Source organism: Zea mays, unplaced genomic scaffold, assembly GCF_902167145.1.
Source record: "Zea mays cultivar B73 unplaced genomic scaffold, Zm-B73-REFERENCE-NAM-5.0 scaffold_36, whole genome shotgun sequence".
NCBI lineage: Eukaryota > Viridiplantae > Streptophyta > Magnoliopsida > Poales > Poaceae > Zea > Zea mays.
Window position 1 is genome coordinate 5,257 of NW_023366992.1, and position 19,114 is coordinate 24,370.

General features: G+C 42.8%; 1 protein-coding gene across 1 annotated transcript in view; it reads left to right on the forward strand.

The window, feature by feature from the left end:
• Positions 1-19,114, forward strand: part of LOC118474952 (ATP synthase protein MI25) — a 43,209-nt gene continuing 24,095 nt past the window's right edge. The window contains exon 1 of the mRNA XM_035963795.1: positions 1-19,114. This exon is cut by the window's right edge and continues 24,095 nt beyond it. The gene's annotated coding sequence lies outside the window, so the exon portion shown is untranslated.

Here is a 19,114-nt window from a genome sequence, read left to right on the forward strand (position 1 = left end):
AAAAAGTACGTGTACAATACAGAATTGTTATATGGGAAGTTTACTATTGGATATAACATGAGAAGAGCAAGCGGAGAACCTGTGCCCTTTATCATAGGTCATGCTATTTCTCTTTGGAAGATTCAAGTGGGAATGCTGCGCCCACATGGATGTCTATGCTATTATTGAGAAAAAATGAATCAAAAAAGCAGCAGAATACGAGAAGGATTTATTTTCTGAAAGGGTGTATACATTAGAGTGTACCTGCTTGGTAGGCATGAAATCACTGACAAAGAGTTGCCTAGCTCCGATGAAATTGCAAGCATAATTTGGAATTTAATAGAAGCGGGCATAGCTAGGGGTGAACCACGAGAAGTTAGAGCAAGAGCTCCGGGTAGGTATCGTAAACATCCTGAGTGTATCACGGCATTGAAGCAGAAGAAACAGAAATGTTTTCCTTTCATTGTAGCCGATATAGAGACTGTTATACTAAATAATGTGCTTGTACCTTATGCTGCGGGGCTCTTAGTGGTGAATCCGGGGGATGATGTGGCTGCCATGGATGATCAAATAGACACATATTTTTTTGAAGATTACAATTTGATAATACCTTCCCTTGAAGAAAGGAGTACTAAAATGTTGGTAGATTTTATAGAGCGTATAGCCAAACTGGGATCTACTCACAAGGGCGTGAAAACAGTTTACTTTTCGAATCTAATTTCTCGATCCGATCGACTTAATGAAGTTTTTAGCCAGTCATATGGTCGAGTACACCATCAAACCGCTGATGAGGAACAAGAAGCTTTACCAGTTATCAATTTATAGGAAAAAAAGGGGGAATAAGAAATTGGTGTTCCATCTACGAGATTCATACACTCAACTCCCTAATAGTCTAGAAACATTGGCTAAGACTTTATGTCCGCACTTAGGTTCAAAAGGCTCAATAGCACATGACGAAGTTCAAGTGTCTTCTCTTCAGGAGAATAGAGCCCAATTGTTGGATTATATGGAGCTGGATATCAGTCTTTTAGGTGATGTGATGCTTCGGGCTAAATCAATTTATTGGACTAGATACAATGTGGATATCGGGGTATGTTTGACATTGTCATCGCTAGCTAAAAAAATATATCGAATGAAGTATTTGCAAATATGAATGAAAATGAGATTCACGAAGGGATTTGTGGCAGCCATCAAGGAGCCAGAACCTTAGCTAAGCGAGTCCTACGAGATGGGTTTTATTGGCTGGCCTACTTTGCGAGCAGAAGCGTAATATTTAGTGAGTCTCAGTTTGAAAGTGCCAGTACCACAGTCGTATGACTCACAGACCTCCGACAACCTTGACGAGTATAGTGACCTGACCCCATGGCCGTTGCTTTTGAACCTGGGGAGTTTGCTTTTGTACTTAAGCAAGGGATTTGATGAAAGTGATTGACTGACCTACTATCTATAGTAAGACATGCCCTTTCCACAGGAGTGGAGGAGCTCCCACGTGATGGTGTAGTGTGAGGCTGTTTGGAGACCCCTCTGGAACTTGACCCTAGCTCCATTTCTTTTCCTCTTAATAGCAAGATTTTCTTTGTCGTAAGACGGTCGATATGGTCTTTCCATTGCATCCACACCTCACTGGCATAAGCTTATTAAATGGTTAAGGGTGAAGATCGGGCATGGCAAGGACTGGGCCGTATACATAGGTTCTTTGAGCTGCTGTAAAGCTTCTTACGAGTTTCTTTTGAAACAGTTCGGTAAGCGGGCTTGCTGATCTACCCATACCCAGGCGCTTCTGAACCGATAATATCTTAGCCTGAACTCCTTCATTTAGTAGCCGAACATTTCACATTGCCTATATCTTCTGCCGGGTCTGGACACCCTCTGAGGCGCGAAGCGGTGAGCTCAGCTCTGAGACTTGCGCCTTTCTAGCTAATAAAACCTCTTCGACCAATCCCCACATTAGAACTCCGCGTTGTGGAACTACGACATATGTCCCTCCCGCGTATTCCCTAATAGTGCTTCTCGGAAGGCCGTCTTAACTCGGATTGTCCGTCCTTTGAGAGTATTCCCAATTAGGTTAGGGATTTTTATTGGTTGGTGAGGTATTTTTATCATTCCCTTCGTATTGCAGGAAGTATGCTATTACCAATGTGTTGCTTGTACTGGAGAAAAAACCCTCAGATCAGTTGGATTTTTTAGAGTCACGCGTTAGGGTAGGAGTCTTTGATCATCTCTGAATCAAGTATATATTTTGGAATGAAAAGAGGATTTTCCTAGTAGAAATCCCTTATATAGAGTAAGTATAATATATTAGTAGATCGCCATTCTTTCTATCTATATCATTTGGAGAAACTCAAGACTTTGTGAACTGGATGACTACAGCCCCGGGGTTCCTCACTCAAAACTCTACCAAGTGAGCTGAATTGAGATACTCTATATAGATTTCGAATGAGCTAATCCGTATAGTGAACTCAACGCCTAGTTCACTTCACTCTTTCGCTTACCAGATGTGAACCAAGCTTCTTTTCTTTCTCCCATAGTTCTACTATCAGTGTTTTGCTTTGTTCTTCAATCCATTGATTTCTTCTAGTTTTAGTACAAGTAGGGCGTCTTACTTTGCTTTTCTTTCCAAGCAAGCGGACCACCTATTCAAAGAGATCTGACTTCTCCTACTACTACTTCTTCCTAGGTAAGCAATTCCACTACTTCTCAAAAGCCTGACGCTCCGCGCCTCGTGCCTTTCTTCAATCAACTCGTAGGCTCCTCGCTTGACTATATTTTATTAGTGCATATATTTCTATTTTCGTAGTGATTCATTGCGACTCGTCCCGTTTCATTAAGGTCATTGGAAGGCTGCCGGAGTAGCAAACTTCTCTCAAACCAGCCCCCAGCCAGAATTTTGATTTACCTTATCGCTAGTGCAAACCCAAAATACAATACGATCTCATGTACTCTTAGAAAAATTATATGGTTGCAAATAGACAACAGCTAGACTAGTGGTAGTAGTAGCAAAAGTAATGGGTTGCTTTGAATGAAGAAAATAATACGAAGCTAGGCCTCGGGAGATGGGAGTTATTAAGAAGAGAACGGATGACACAATCACCACCACTGGCTTTACCCAAATCCCCCCCTTTGCCCTCGAGAACCACTACAAGAATACCGCATCTTATGAAAAAAAAAGAAGATAATTACCCACACCCCAATCATGATTGAATCGTTTCATCATATCATGAAAACAAGAATTAATGATTCTCCTTCTAGGCTGATCCCTACAATGGCTTACCATTACTGTGTCTTCTTTCTCTCTCTATGGAGCACTGTTACTCTATTATCTTCAGAAAGATAGTAGATGGAACAAGAGACTCTCGAAGAATTTGCTATCGAGCTCTAAGTTGAACGATAAGTAACGATGGGTAAAGCAAGGTATGCATGGGCTAGACTAAGAGATGTAAAAGGATTACGAGGGTTTGCTTGAGAAGGTTCTAATAGGGGATCGGGATTCAGGCCCAGAAAACAAACCACTGACCGACCAGACCAATTCAAGAAAAGAAGGACTCTTGAATTCAAAGCAGGATGTGGAAGCTGAAGGAAGGCCCAATTCATCACAGAGCAAGCTTCACCTTCTGTTTTTTCTTCAACCGAAGCACTCTGGCATAAACGTTTGTTTAGGCCATCCCTCCAACAAAGTCATCAGTCATCTGTTCTATGAGAGGAGAATCCCAGTCAAGCCAGATGATCAGCAAAGTTGTTCAGCTTGCTGTCAGGCCAAGGCACACCGGATCCAGAGACCTAATCTACGATAGAATCACTCTAGGGTTTGATCCTCATAAATACACATCGATTCACTCATATCACTATGAACGCGCGCATAGGAAAAGGGAGAGGACAGAGCTCTCCATTCCTTCTTTGAGAGAAGAGATTGTTGAGAAATCCACTGTGAGAAGGCAGGGACAGGCTAACTGGTTGGTCAAGGGCTACGACTCAGCTTAAGAAAGCAGCACACTGGACCTACATGCGGGCCATCTGAGAAAGAAGAAGACGCATCTGAAAATACGAAATACCAAAAAGAAAGTAACTAAGAAAAGCAGTCCGCACTCCCATCCCAGAAGCAAGTCCGATCGGAATTCCTACTCCTGCGTATTGCCTCTCGCAAAGTACGAGTTTAGTCCAAGAGATGAGGGTTCTTCCTTTCTGCCACTCCGTCCAAACCACTCACACGCTTCTTCGCTGTACTCTCTATACTCCTGCCCCTGGTCTTTATGCATTAGTTTCTTCGAACCTTCTCTTTATTCTGGTGAAGTAGCTCTCTGGAGTACTAATAAGGGGCTGGCTTTCCTAAGAGTTATTTATAAGTCAAAGTTTAAATTATAAGGTAAAGTAAAAGTTGTAGTCACTCTTGTGCTTGCAGACTCTTGACAAAGGTTTCTTTCCATTGACTAGTGAGATGACAGGGCGGGAAATCCAGGTAGGTGAATCACTGAAAGGAAGATTTCTATCACTACAATGAAATTTGTAAGCCCATCTTATTAGCTTATGTCATTCTTCCAAGTAATAAGCCAGCTTTTAACGCCTAAAGTATACCTTGAGTCTTTTTACCTATGGGCAAGCAAGCCCTTTTTCCATACAAAACTCATGTTCCGTAGGACAGAAAGAAACTGACGGGAAATACAGCACGGATTATAGGGAGTTATACTGCTATTTCTATTCAGCCGTAGACCTTAAATCTGAATTGGAACCCTTAAGAGCCCCTTTTTTCAGTCTCAACTCACCCACATCGCCAATGGAGGAGAAGTGCTTGTGGGTGGCCAATCCCTGGCATGCATTTCCACGAAATGGAATAGAATGCTTAATAGGCAGGCCCCTCCTTTCATGTTAACATACGTCTAAGATTTTAAGTTCGAATCGTTGGTGCATAGATTTGTATCGCATTTGCTAGTTAGTCTTATGTTACCTGACCTGACAGAGCTCAGTGGCTTGCTTTAGAGAGTAGAGGATCGCTTAAAATATTGCATTTCCGCATAGATGGACTCATGGGTAATCCAATCCCCTGACAGAAGCGGCTTCTTCTCCTTGTCAATGACTTTATACACCCATTCTCACCCGTGCTTGCTGGTGAAGCTACCCTTATGGAATAAGTTGACAGGAATGATACGTGCACGCCTAACAGTAGTCGATTCTAATCATTGTCTTGTACCCAACATGCATGAAGAAAGAGTTTAATAGCATTTAAATAGTTGTACAAACACTTCGTGCCTGTGGCCTCTGGAAGCAGATCTACGAGACGGAAATGAAATGATTGAGAGAGAGAAGCCCTAGTAATTCAATGTGACCAGCCAGCACCTATTGGTTGGGATTACTCAAGGTATACCAAAAAGGTTGAGTGTCTCCTCGCCATTCATTTTGGAATGCCATCTAGGCGAGCAATAGTTCTCCGTTTCCTTCGTAATATTTGGCCGAACCCTGAAAGAAATATATAGGGCCCAAAATCATAAGATTCTCTGGAATCTCCACTGTTGCCTGACCCGAGCAAGTAGTAAGCAACTGTAGCGAGCACTGACTAGTTTCAGAGAGTCACTGCTTTTCTTCCTTGGATTGGAATACGCGTTCCAACTTACTGAGCTACTGGACAAAGAGGAGTATATACCCGGTCCAGGAAAGCTAGGGATAGTTGTTGATGCAAGGGAAAAACAAAATAGCACATCTGTTTGCTTGGCTGTCCCAACAAATTACCTGCTCTTGACTGAGCTGACTGTTCGTTTCACTAGTCCTGTAGCAACTGAGCCACCAGCCCATTTCGCTCCAACTTTCCTTGGTGCATATCAAGCTGTCCCTAGGCATTCCACTGTCTCGCCTGCCTTGGAACCTGCTTAACTAACTACTGCTGAGCCAACTAGTGCCTTCCTTATCACCAGAAAAAGCTACTTGTTATAGTCGTTCATGTAGCACTGTGCTACCATTCCTTTCTACCCAACTAAACTAGTCATTTACTCAACACACCGGTTCAATATAAAAATCCCGATGAGTAAGTTAATTCACTGGGTCCACTAAGTCTTTCAATGAACTCGCATAAATAAACTATTCGAAGAACTCAGTCCAGTCCAATAAGTAGATTAACTTGAAAGTAAAAGAACTCCAACCTGGAAGTACACGCATCAAGTAAGTAGCAGCAGCTGAATGACCTGGAACCCGCATCAAAGCCAGCCAGGTACGAGATTCACTCTCCCGAGCCTCCTCTTTATTCAGAAATGAAACCAAGCCATCTGATCTAACCTTAGGAAGGCGGTATGGATTGACTATAACTAACCAAAGCCAGTGAGTGGGATCTCATTGGTAGCCTAGCCTGGGATAAGCAAGGAGCGCGCATCACAATCCATATGAGGGTGGAGTCGTTGGTTCGAACCCAACTTGTATATTCTATATATATAGGAAAGAGGAATCTCTAGAAAGAAAAAGAAGTCTCTTAGTAGAGAAGATAGAGATTTTCTCTATTGATGTGAGCCTATATAGTTGAAGAGATTGAAGGCTACCCACAAATCTCATATATAGACGAGTGGAATTCACAAAGTCACTTCGCTTCACTTTACTTCAAAGTCTATTGATCGAAGTAATGCGGTTCACATCCTCATCTTCGGGTTGGTTGCATATTTTTTTCCTGTGTCCACCAGGAGTTCTCGCTACCCTTGGTGTGTGTCTTGGTGGCAAAGAATGCATTCATATAGTTGATGTCTTTTTGGGGAGAGGTGAGATCCCTGTTTTTTTGTAGGCTTGGTCTGAGTGAGTCTGAGTTTGAAGAGTAAGCACTCTCACTTTCAAATAAGAAATAAGCCAAGCACAGTTGGAAATTCTCAATCTCTTTCTGCACTTTCACACAACATAAAATTGTGAAAAACGCTGAAGAAACAATGCACTCCACTTATGCTGATTCAAACATGCTAACAAGAAAGCAAACCCGAAGCGAGGTGAAATAGGATAGGGAGTTGGAGCTTTCATCAACCCGGAACGATAGTGGAGGAGAGCCCGGATCCAGAGTTTGATGGAAGGAGGAAAGGGTGAATTCAACCGGTCTTTTAATGCCATCGTTCCTAAATGTTAATCCTCATGCTGTCTACGATCTGCTCAGAGTTGAATTCAAGAGATAGGAATATAAGACAAAGTTTAGATTGACCGATCTTGTAGATAGATTGGATAAGAAGATCCAACAAGCTCGCCATGAGCAATTAGTTCTCAAACTAGCCACCGCCTACGAGGGGTATGTGTTATACTCCCCCTCCTGACTTGAGCTGTTATAAGAAAGGGACAGGATCTTGCTCCATAAGTATGAGGAGAGTCGGTACAGTAGGCTCATACACCAATGCTTTTTCCCTACAACCGGATCCTAGAGGAAAACCTAATGCACAATAGGTAGCTCTTAACTTCGTCTGGTTATGCCCATAAGTCATCATGAATGCGATAATGCCCAAGAGTTCACGTAAAAAACTAGGCTCTAAGGTTAGGATAAGAGCACTCTAATCTAGTCTAGGTAGATGAGGGAGATCCACCTAAGCCCACCGTCTATAAAGAAGCACACGATCTAATCTAGTCTTATTGTTAGTCTCTCTATAAAGATGATCCATCACCTAAAGGGCGGACTCTGGACAGAAACTGAGGATTTGCTATAGGAAAGACCCTACCCTATAAGTTAAGACAATATGCTACATTCTATGATATCCTATTCAATCCCCCGGTTAGCATGCGATGCTCGTCGTGCTAATAAATCCTCTCTTCTTAAAGCCCAACCCAAGTAGGACAAAGAAATGCAAGTAAATACCCTCGATTCATTCCTTTTATGCGAGTGGGAAAGCTAGCTAGAAATCAATGACAAGGAGTAGAGCCTAGAGCAAAAGGGCCAGGCGTCAGGTTAGTTAAAGCAAGAAAGTCAATGCTGGTGCTCGCTTATTCAATCCTTTTTTCTCTCCTCCTTTGTGCTAATCACTAGTGCTAAGAACTAGGTCAAAAGGAAAGTCAGCCCTTAATACGGATTTTCTACTTGTTCTTACTTGTGTTAGTGAAGCCTGATAGTTCAACTTGCCTGTCCAAAGTCAATCTATGAAAAGTCTTCCTTATAGGCGCACCCAGCTGTAAGAGAGTAGAAGCAATCGGAGTAAATAAATCCCATAGTGAAATGAGCGTTAGATGTTGACTAGACAAAACTAGCTAATACATGTAGTAGGGTAACTTTGCCTTTTTTCTCGGTTATGTGAAAAGGTAGAAAACTCGCTACACTTTATAGGAAATGAACTACTCTTAATGCAAGCTAGTCAAGCTGGATGAGTTGTTAGGAATGGCTCAACCCAGGCAGCGCTAACCCTGTCTTTCCCAAAAAGTATCGTCTTTCCCTAGGGAGGACAAAGATTAACCAATAGTAGTCCCGAGGATTGTATGAGCAAGGTCCGAACTGTTTCTATTAGTAGCAACATGAGGAGCCCCGAAGGGAGAATAAGAAAGATTAACCGACGCCGCGTTTTCAGAAGAAGCAATTGGATAAGAATCATACGCTGTGAATGAGCAGACGAATCGACCGAGGGCTTACACACAAGAACAGAACCTAACTCTACTTCTTTTTCCTCCTCTCCTCTTTACTGCCCCCGCTATCAACAGGTCAGTAAATAAATATATGTAGTGGAGAAAGAAGAGTAGCCCCCCAGGTCATCAATTAGTAATAGAATAATCCCATCCCAGTAGTAGTCCTCTTGCCAACAAGATTTGATCTACTTAGACTAACGGAAACCATGGCCTAGTTCCTCGAGTAGTTACTCGTTCTAAACTAAATACGTTCGTAGCAGTAGCTGAAGAAGAAAGAGATCACTAGAATTCCCAAGGAAATCTACATTACTTGGCCGAGGAAGAACTAGAGTTGGCAAGGTTGACCTCAGCTCTGAGAAATAAGAAATCCGGCACCTATTGATTGAGCTCCATCTAACATATCGATATCGAGACATTTTCACGCTTTTGATTTCTTTGCTGCTCTTTCCTCTATTGCGGCGCATGGATAGGATAGGCGGCTAGGAATAAGTGATTTTAAACCTGAGGCAGAAGACGAAGCTACCGACTCCAATGTTGATGCACATTAACTAGGAGTTTTTGAGATCAAGCAATCAATCCTCGCCTCGAACTGGTATAAAGGAAGAAGCTGGTGGTGCAGGTTTGTATCAAGTCAGATGTAGAATATTTACTTTACATAAATGGGTTGCCCAAGGGATACGATTTCCGGAGTTCAGGAATAAAAACTAGTTCGATTCAAGGAAGAAGTTAGAAGCGGGTGGAAAAGAATCCCGTGCCGGTTTACGTTCGCATACAGTCGCAGGTGCGGAAGAAGTAGAAGCAAGGTCAATTCCAGGCAGAACGTCATTCGATGCTATTTCGATTCAAGCAGAACTAGACCCGGCCACAATAGTAGTTGAAGTATTAGCACTCAGAAAAATCATAAGTAGAATCGGGCATGAAGAAATGCTTTGGTTGAACCAGGCCTATTAGCATATGCATTAGCAGATCTTCTCACTCTAGCGATTTCAAGCGGACCCATCTCCCTTGCAAAGCGTTAGCGCTAGCCAGGTCAATATCAATAGTTCATCTCTATTGGTCTTACTTCACCCAGCTTCCATATCCAACTCAGACGTAGCTGCCTTCTGGCACTTTTTGAACTATATCCCATGACTTGACCTTGCCCGAAGTCAACAATCAAAGGTCAGAATGAAACCGTATCCACCCACACAAGAAACTTGCCCTGAAACTTAAACCGGCAGAACCGACTATGGTTAGAGCTGGATCTTGATCTTCCTCGAGAAAAGCACTGATCAAACCTGGAATGCCTTACTAGCAGGAATGAAAAGGTATGTATGAACCAACAAAGGTCAAGTTTATATATATTAGACAAGATTTAACCTTCCTTCACCGTGGCTTACTTGGATGGGAAAGTCGTAGATACGCGTTCTATTCTAGTCTAGAATAGGATCCATGTATAAACCAACAGTCCTAGATGGACACGAAAAGTAAGGTGATGAACGAACTTCAGAATACAATAAACAGAATCAAAACAAGCAAGAGAACTCTTAAAAGAAAGAAATCTACTGCTCTATCATTGACAGATATCTTTTAGTCTATAGCCCGCCCTACCTAGGGGGAACTCACACTCGCTAGAAGGCAAAAGCACTTGAAACAGTAGTGAGGTAAGAAATAAAACTACTCGCTTATTCTCAATATGCCTGCTCTTCGAATTCAAAACTCCTCAGCTATACCCCTTTCTACATATGTATATATGAAAAAGACAGCAGCTATACAAAGCTTTATCTCGCCACTTGATAACTCGTTTGCTTCTGGCTTGGCTGTCTTACTGGATTTCATCTATCCTTAGCTTACTGGCCTAAGATGTATATGCTTGGAATATTCGTAATCTCCCTCGTGGTTACGTTTTATTATCTTAGAAGGAGTTGCAACCTACAAGGCCTATAACGCCGGCCGTATCAGATCTTTCCATTGCCCTATGGTCACTTGCTTAAAAACTGAAAAGAGACAGACTAAAAAAGAGACTGAACTTCACTTAGGCTTTCTCGCAAGCTTATTAGAGCATTGAATTGACCTCTACTAATCAATGAGTAAGATGGCTTGGATTCTACTAAATCCAAATCCAAATAAAAAGAATGCTGGCTAGGGTGACGCTCGTGCTTCTTTCGAGTAAGGCAAACTGAGTAAGGGTCGTGTTATTAAGTAAATTTCTTAGCTATAAGCCTGGCCTTTCACTTTTATTAGTACCCCTTTTTCCAACCTTTTCCATTCCATATCTCACCAGTCTTCTTTCCCTGGGTTGTTCTTGAAACGCGTATTAAGTACTTCCCTCCACAAGTCGATCACACCAGATCACAAAAGTAGGAAAGACCGGGTATCAGAACTTAAAACTCATAAACGTAAACTTTTCTCTTTAATAGCTTCAGTACTCATTCATGCCTATTGGCAATAATATGTTTCATCATAAGAATACCGTGAAACCTAGACATATTAAAAAGTCCATAACTGGGATCTTCTCCACTCTCATAGTTGCAACCATGAAGCCCCACAATTTATTGAGTAGCGAATGACTGAACATCAGTCATGTTTGAATCATGGAATCGTAGAATCAACGCAATGATGTGCTTCATACTGGAATCTCCTACTACAGCTGGACAGGTTGCGGGGTCTGCGGCTCCCATTTCGGGGCACTATTGCGGACCTCTATTGGTCCCCTAACTTTTGCGGAGAATCAAGATCTAACACCTCATTTCTTTTATTTCTCTATGATATTTTGGAAAGAGATAGATCCGGCACTGCACAATCCTCTGGCCTTGGCCTCCCCGCAACCGGTCATCTCTTCTTTTCATGGAATTGCTTGCCCAGCTGGAAATGCAGTCAATCAGGTCTCTCTGCGCCAGGAAATGGTCCTCGAGTGCAAGGGCAGAAGGGATCCAGAAGTATGGTCGAGCAGAGACATACCTTATCTAAACTGGGTCTGGCTCCGGTTTCATCCTGTTATTAGTTCTCAGGAGTTGGGAGAAGAGAAGCAATGACTAGATTGGTGGTTCCTATGTTTCCTTTCTGCCTTTCAGCCTCTCCCGGCGGGGCGAGCCGGCGCATCCTTTCCGCTTTCTATTCTAGAAAGGGGTTTCTATCACGACTGATCCGCAGTTCGATGTCTTTAGCCTGACCCGAAACACCACTCCCGCGAGTAGAAAGAAAGAGAGATGATCTACTTGCAACTTGCTACTGCTGGTACCTTGCAATCGTATCCCGGCACCTTTAAAGCACTTTCCGGTGTCTTTCGCTCAGTTGCTAGCCCTGAGCTGCCTTGCCCAACTAATACTAATGCACTAGCATCTACGGACGTTCTGCCTTGATTTGACATAGATAAATAGGATGAAATGGGCCCAAGGGAAAGCATTCTTTTACTTCATGGCCTGGCACTATGCAGGATTCGATCTCTTTTCTCGTAGGAGGATCTTCCGCTTCATCTATAGATTCGTTTTCTCGTTGAACTCTTGCTTGAAAGCAAACATGATATAGTGATATAGGCCCGGGGCCAATGGAATCTCTTTTTCTCTTAGGCAAAGCAAAGCAAATAGAAGTGAAGTAAAGCTTTCTCGATTCGATATAGAATAGAATAGTGACGAGAAAGGGCAACTAGATCACAGGATGGGGCATGAAAGCATTGGATTTGAGCTTTTAAAGAAGAATTCATTCGATCAGTGCGGGTTCACTGCCTTGCTTGAAGCCAATCTCTATAAGGGAGATGCAAATACTTCATTCTTCCATAGTGCTGCCAATGGAAGACACAGAAAATGTCATATTGCTTGCTTCTTTGAAATAAATACTTAAGAAGCTTGTTTTTTAGTGAAGATCAAAGGAAGTCACTAGAAGATACTTTCTGGCACTTCTTTCAACTGGCTAAGATATTCCCATAAGCGGCGCTTGCATATTATGCTCTACTTTCCCCTTCCTTCAACCTTGCATTTTGATTTAGAAACATTGGCTCATTTAGATTTAGTTAGATCTGAGGCCGGCATAGGCTGCAAGAGATGTGCCGCATAAGCTGAAGTATCTAAATAAGATAGGCACCTGGATCTGGAAACCTGACAAGCTCCATGACTCCAGTCATCCTAGCATCAAGTACTGTAGATACTGGTGTGAAAAACCTTCTATGTCGTCAACAACTATCATAATTAACCCAAGAACCAGTTTGCAGCCAGTACCAGTACCTGTAATGGAGTGGAGTCATACCCAAACTTTAGGAGCCACAACCCACCATTTTCCCTTCCTTGCTTATGGTTTGGGAATGGTATCTCCTTGAACAAGGTAGCTGTGTCACATATATTCCGTTAATGGGATGGATTTTCTGCTTTCGGATGGTGTGATTTCAACGTTGAGTACCTACTAAGAGTTAGTTCTCGATGGGCAATAAATCATATTGATGAAAAATCACCAAGGAGCATGAAACAAAACACATAACTTACGTACCCATTGTACTTAGAGCCAATAAACTACCAAGAATCTTCTGTCTCAACCACTTTCTTATTGTCTTTACATCGATTTCTAAATATAGGAAGGGAAAGTAACGGAGAGCAAGCAAAAGAAATAAATCTATCAACGACCGACTTCGGACTAGAATCTAGAAACATACCTAAGGGAAGAAAGCATATTTGAGGTTTACTCCTTCCATGTCTAGTAGGAGTGCGTGCTTCTTATCTTGACGCTATACATTCGGTTCAGTCAGTCCCTGAGACTTCCCAAGGTAATCTTACCAAACAAGCAACGGATTGAGCAACTAGCGCGAAAGCCGTTGCGCGTTAGCGCATTCTCCACCACATCTTGCTTGGCTTGCTGAATCAGCATATGGATATGGATTACTTCATTGAATTTCTTGGCCCGAGCTCTTGTGATTGGTCTACTTGGCAGGTGGAATGGATCCTTAGCAGGTTCATGTGTTCCTTGTTTACGTAGCTCTTCTGTTGGATCACGTAGCCCCTCCGTTGGATTACGTTGCTCTGCCCTTGGATTACTTGAGTCATTTCTTGGTTTACTTGGCTGCTCCGCAACATGCTGGTTCCTTTTGTCATAATACCTAACGGCTGTGGGCAGAATGAATGAAAAAGCAGATGAAAGACACTATACATACCAATAGAATGATAAATTTAGAATAAAGCTAGGTGACGTCACGGCATTTGAGAACCAATTGCTTCTTTTGCTTTTCACCAACCTTCATGTACAATCTTATTTCGTATTGGAGTACAGCCTATCGTAGGCCCAGCAAAGGCAAGACGGAAAGCAAGCATTAAGTGAAGAAGCAAGGTCCAAACAAAGTAGTGAAAGATTTACATTGAAAAGCTTCTCCATGTCTATATCTGTCCGATGGACCAAGCAAGTTCAAAGGAAACGGCTTCTCTACTGCATAAAAAAACCAATCCAATGAAAAGGTTAACGATTCCTATAAATTGAGAAAGAAGCATGTTCTTCATGCCCAAAAGCGGATAAAGTAGATGGAACCTGTTCTCTAACCTTCTTTTTGTAGCAGATACTGCATAAAGTTTACCTGCCTTGTAAGGCTTTTAGTTGTAAGGCTTTTGTAATTATCAAATTTTCTTTTTATCGTTCTATCTCAGAGTATCCATTCATTCGATCTTGCTATCCGCTCTCAATTGAATCCCTTCTCTGTTGTCGACAGGTGTGTCCGCATCAGGACCAGAATCACGGTCTAGTACCTCCGTACTCGCTCCTACTTTATTAATTAGGAAGTGAAGTAGCCCCGTCTTATTTTCTCGAAATGCGTAGATCAATGCTAATGATGTGATTACTGCCTGGATTCTTGTCAAGGGAAATAGAAAAACACGACTTTTGCCATATAGCGAGATGGACTTTTGACTACGGCAATCTACTGGACCGAGGGAAAACCTTCCTCCTTTGTCAACAGTGAGTAGAGGCAGGCTATTGGTTGGTTCGAATCAAGCTGTCTTTCTATCTCTGGCTCTGGAATTGACCTAGCATCTACAGACGTTCTGCCTGGAACATAGAATAACGTTCTTCCCTTTCCGATTCCGATCTTCACTAGGCGTGAGAACTCTTAGGTAAGCTGCAGAGCAGCAGAAGTGAGAATTGGATTGCTTTGGAACTCTCCAATAGCGTTTTCTTTGCTGGCTTCGTAATGGATTGAGGAGCCTATTTGCCTAAGCGAATCCCATTCACTGAGATAGCGCTGCGCTGGCTTTCAAATGGATCAAATCTTCCCCCTTTCTCTCGAGGTCAAATCAGCTATCATCCAAACGGGGTTTCTGACGAAGATGCTTTCTTTCGTATCGGTCGTATCAGGAAGTGAGAACAGAACTCTTATATTATACGAGTGATTTCTATTCTAGCTGGCACTTCTACTTCGGGTAACCTATTACAAGGAATGTTTTCCTGGCCCCACTAACTATGAAATTCTTCGATTCTCATCTCATAAGATCTGCCGGTTCGCGCCGCACTCTTGCTTGAAACTCTACTTTCGACTCTCTAGATGACCCTGACACAGAAGCCGATTCTTCTTTCGCTTTCAGAACTACTTTGGAGCAGCTACCACTGATTCCGGTGAGGTTGGAGGTGCGAACTCAATAAAATAATTGGAGTTGGCCATCGGAAAGTTCTATTTGGCAAGCAGATAGGACAGTCAAGGTGCCGGGATACGATTGCAAGGTACCAACAGCAGCTTCTGTTCGTGGATACGCCGGTGGAAGGTCAGCAGTGCCAGTCAAGGGGTTCTCGTCCTTTGGGCAAGCTTTGTTGAGATGTTCGTGGAGCAGTCTTTCGTTTCAGGAAGCAGGTCAAGCATCGGATTAAAGTAGCGGGGGAGATTTGAGAAATCGATTTGCAGAACAGGACGGAATAGGCATTCTAGAGAATAGCCCCGCTTTTCTTATGCATATGCATGTGCCAGACTTTCTCTTTTAAGAAAAACCCTTTTTCTCTTTCTTTTCCTTCCTCCGAACAAGTCATCTTCCTCATCCGAATGAGAATTTACTGATTGCCAAACCACCTAATTATCTCTATGAAGGACGCATGCTCACACATAATGGGAATTGCATATCCTTGGGTTTTTTGGAGAAGAGTCGCAACTCGAAAGAGCCAAGAAGGGGAGAGAGAGGATGCGCTAAAATAAGGTAGACCGGACGGGAGAGAGAAGCGCCATACTCGCATTAGAGAATCAAGTCAGGAGAGGGAAGTAGACGACAATCATGAAATCGATATGCGGGAGAATACACAAAAGATAGGCAATATACTCCACCTAGTCGTTCTGTTTCGAAAGTAGGAGAAGCTATCACTTTCACTCAAGTCACTCTAAGTCTAAGGAAGGGTTATAGCCATATCTGTTTAAGGATCTGTCTTAAATGAGACCTAATCCCAGCCCCCTTTTGAACATACATTGTTGGATTCTTCTTCTAATGATTGGGAGAACCCACGCCACACTAATGAATGACCTCTTTAGATTAGAAGAAATAGAGGAACATGCGTCTTCGAACGATGCAGTCTCACTACGACCTGGAAATTCTCTTATTCCCCTATCCAAAAAGGGAGTCATGATGCCAATGAACCCCAACCCTGCCACACGCGAAACACACAGCGATCTAAATGCAAAGAAGATATGATATATATGGGCTTTTGGATTTTCAAAGAAAGCATGTTGTTGTTCTCCGAACTCTTCCCTCGAAGAACTTTCGATATTCGCGCGCCCTCATCCACGTCTTAAATATTGGAATAAACCAGCGCATTGATTTTCTATTTATCATAACTTGGGCTTACCACTGGGAATTCACCATTTCTCCATACAATACAGCTTTGAACTTCACTGAAATTACAAATCGATTCCTGGCTCGAGTAGAGTCTATGACATCAAATGAAAAGAGAATCCTAGGTTGTTTCATAGGCAAGACAATCAAAGCTCTTTTATTCTATGAATTATACCTCATTGGGTCTGAATCTGTTCTGTAGACTAGCCCCGTCAATCCTTTGCTAAATAGTCTTTCTTCAGTCGCCGATGTCACCTTTGGTACCGGAAATCCTATATGACCATCGTTGCTGCGAATGGTTCTCTTGGGGCGGCCCACCTAGAACTAACTCCCTTGAGTCCTTGACTACATGAAATGGGGGGTCTGACTGGCAGGAAAAGAATCGAATGGACGGAAGAGCACTGTAGCAGAGCATAGAGATCCGAAGCAATGCATTCAGCAAGATATCATGGATTGTCGCGAAAAGCTAGGATGGAAACTGGTTATTGGCTATGGCCCAAGCTATTGTCTTGCAGTGGAGGCGAAGCAAGCATACTCATCATTGAGGTCCCACCTGTCTTTGTTCTGCCTTCCTATATGCTTTTCACAGTCTCGTGAGGGAAGCTTGGCAAGCTAGCAAATGCTGGGTGGGGAGGAGATATCGGCGATCAAGAAACATATAGCCGGTTAGGTGTGACTTATGTGCAGAGTGCCTTAGTTCAATAAACTACAGCAGAAAAGCTCATTTCTTCCAGCATCATTTCTTCTGTAATTAGATTAGAATGGAAGCACAAAATTCACTGTGCTAGCATGGTACTGTCACAAATCAGTGCTGTGAATTTCTTTGTACTACGGAGTGGAGTGCTTTAATCCACTCGATTCCCTTGGGGAAGCAGAGGAGTATTCAGTGCAACTGTACCCGCAACCGAGCTATCTGAAATTGCTAACTCACCTCTGTCTCTTGATACGACTATTATTGAGGGGAGGGAGAGTCCATTCATTTGCCCATCCTGGATAACGGGTAGAGATCCTAGCGGTGAATAATAAGAAGCCTTTGGATTTCATCTAAGCTGTTGACTCCCAGTATGGGATGGGAAGACTGTGCCTATCTATGGCCTCTCTTTGTTAACGCCTTAACCTCGTTGCAGGTATTCCGTAAAATGAAGTCATCTATTATTAGGTAGCAATTCAGGAGCCTTTCCTGTACTTGAAGGCGGATTAGCAAGGGAATGAATCTGATGAAGCTGTTCCTCCGCTAGAATAAGGGGGGCATGATCGCTGATGCAGAAAATCTCTCCCGGGGTGAGACCCAATAACGAAAATCCATGAAGCAGTGAAAATATAGCCTGGTTAGAGTGCCCTCCCTCTCCTTTAATTTGTCATAGTTTGTTTGATTTATCAATGCGAAGAGTGAATCAAAAAATTGAACTAGTGCGCTAAGTACGTTGCTACAGACCGGAATGGAGAATGGCAATAGCATTTGGAAGGGAGTGTTTCTATTTCAATAATTAGACAACAGCCGTCAGTCAAAATACTGATATCCCCCTCGTTCACTTAAGTGGTAAGAAATGCTTTAGGTGAACATGCATGCAGCAATAATTATGTCTTATTCAATTGTTATTGATTCCTACTCCGTACTTGACTATGAGATAGAGGAAGGATCTTATAATTGCTTATATAAGCGAATTCAAAATTCTAAGACATAGGTTTCATTATGCGGGGCGTAGCGAAAGCATTCAACCTTCTAGGACTAAGCCTAAGGCCTATGGTCCCTCAAAAAAGAGAGATCAATCGTTCCTTACTTTACTGCAAGAAAGAACACATTGAAAGCTACAAGCCCTTACACCAGGGATGAAGTAGCTGCTTCGATAGGACCAGGGACACTACCAGACTGAGTTGAGTCTGACACTAGGGAACTTGGATTCATAGTACGTGCTCTACGCGATACACAGACAGATAGAATAGCCGGAGTACGGTAGGAATGGACTGCTGCCAAGCGAGTGGATTTATGAACGAGCCATTCATTTCATTTAAGTAGAACCGCCCCTTCTACGCCGCCTACTTACTTAATAATCAATTGCTCGAGCACTTATTTATCTTTATTTCAAGTAATTTACTGTCTGCTTCGACTGCCCTCAATTCATTGATTCGTATTGCTTTCACTACTCCTACTGATGACTTCGTGACTTTCCTCCTTCTAGGTGCTTCAAATCTACGTTATCAATACGGAAGAGGGCCACCTTACATGAAGCCCGCCCACCTTACGGGAATGGTAGTAGGGTTGTCGAACCGTCGTAGTGAGCGGGGTGTGTTGACAGCTTTCACACGGGCAGGACTACGTGTTAAAGTCGATGGCGAAGAAGAAGACAGGGCTTATCGGGAAGAGGGGGTAGTATGAGTAGGAGGTTTGATTGATTTCATTCCTGAGTCTTCTTTCTTGCATTCCATCGTTACTTGCGGTGCAATCTGGAAGTCTCAAAGCGAGAACTGATTTCACTTCTTCCACTGAATCCCAGGCTTGAGGGCTTCACCCATTTTATAACCCCGCGGTAAATTATTACTTTATCAGTTTCTGTGCTCATGAGAACTAACAACAGATCGTCACCAGCGTCTGCAAGTACACAAAGGAACTGCTGAGTTATGTAAAAGCCGGTTTCATCCCTTGGTCATTATGGGGCAGTGTCATAGTCTACACTGAGAACAGTGAATTTCATCTCAGGAACGAGATCTATAGTGGCAAGGCGGTAACCGCACAGCATAAAGAACTCCCTAAGAGCATGGAGTGAATATCCTACTCATCATCCTTGAATTAGTAGCCAGCCCAAGCATTGCCGTGTACTTTGCAATAT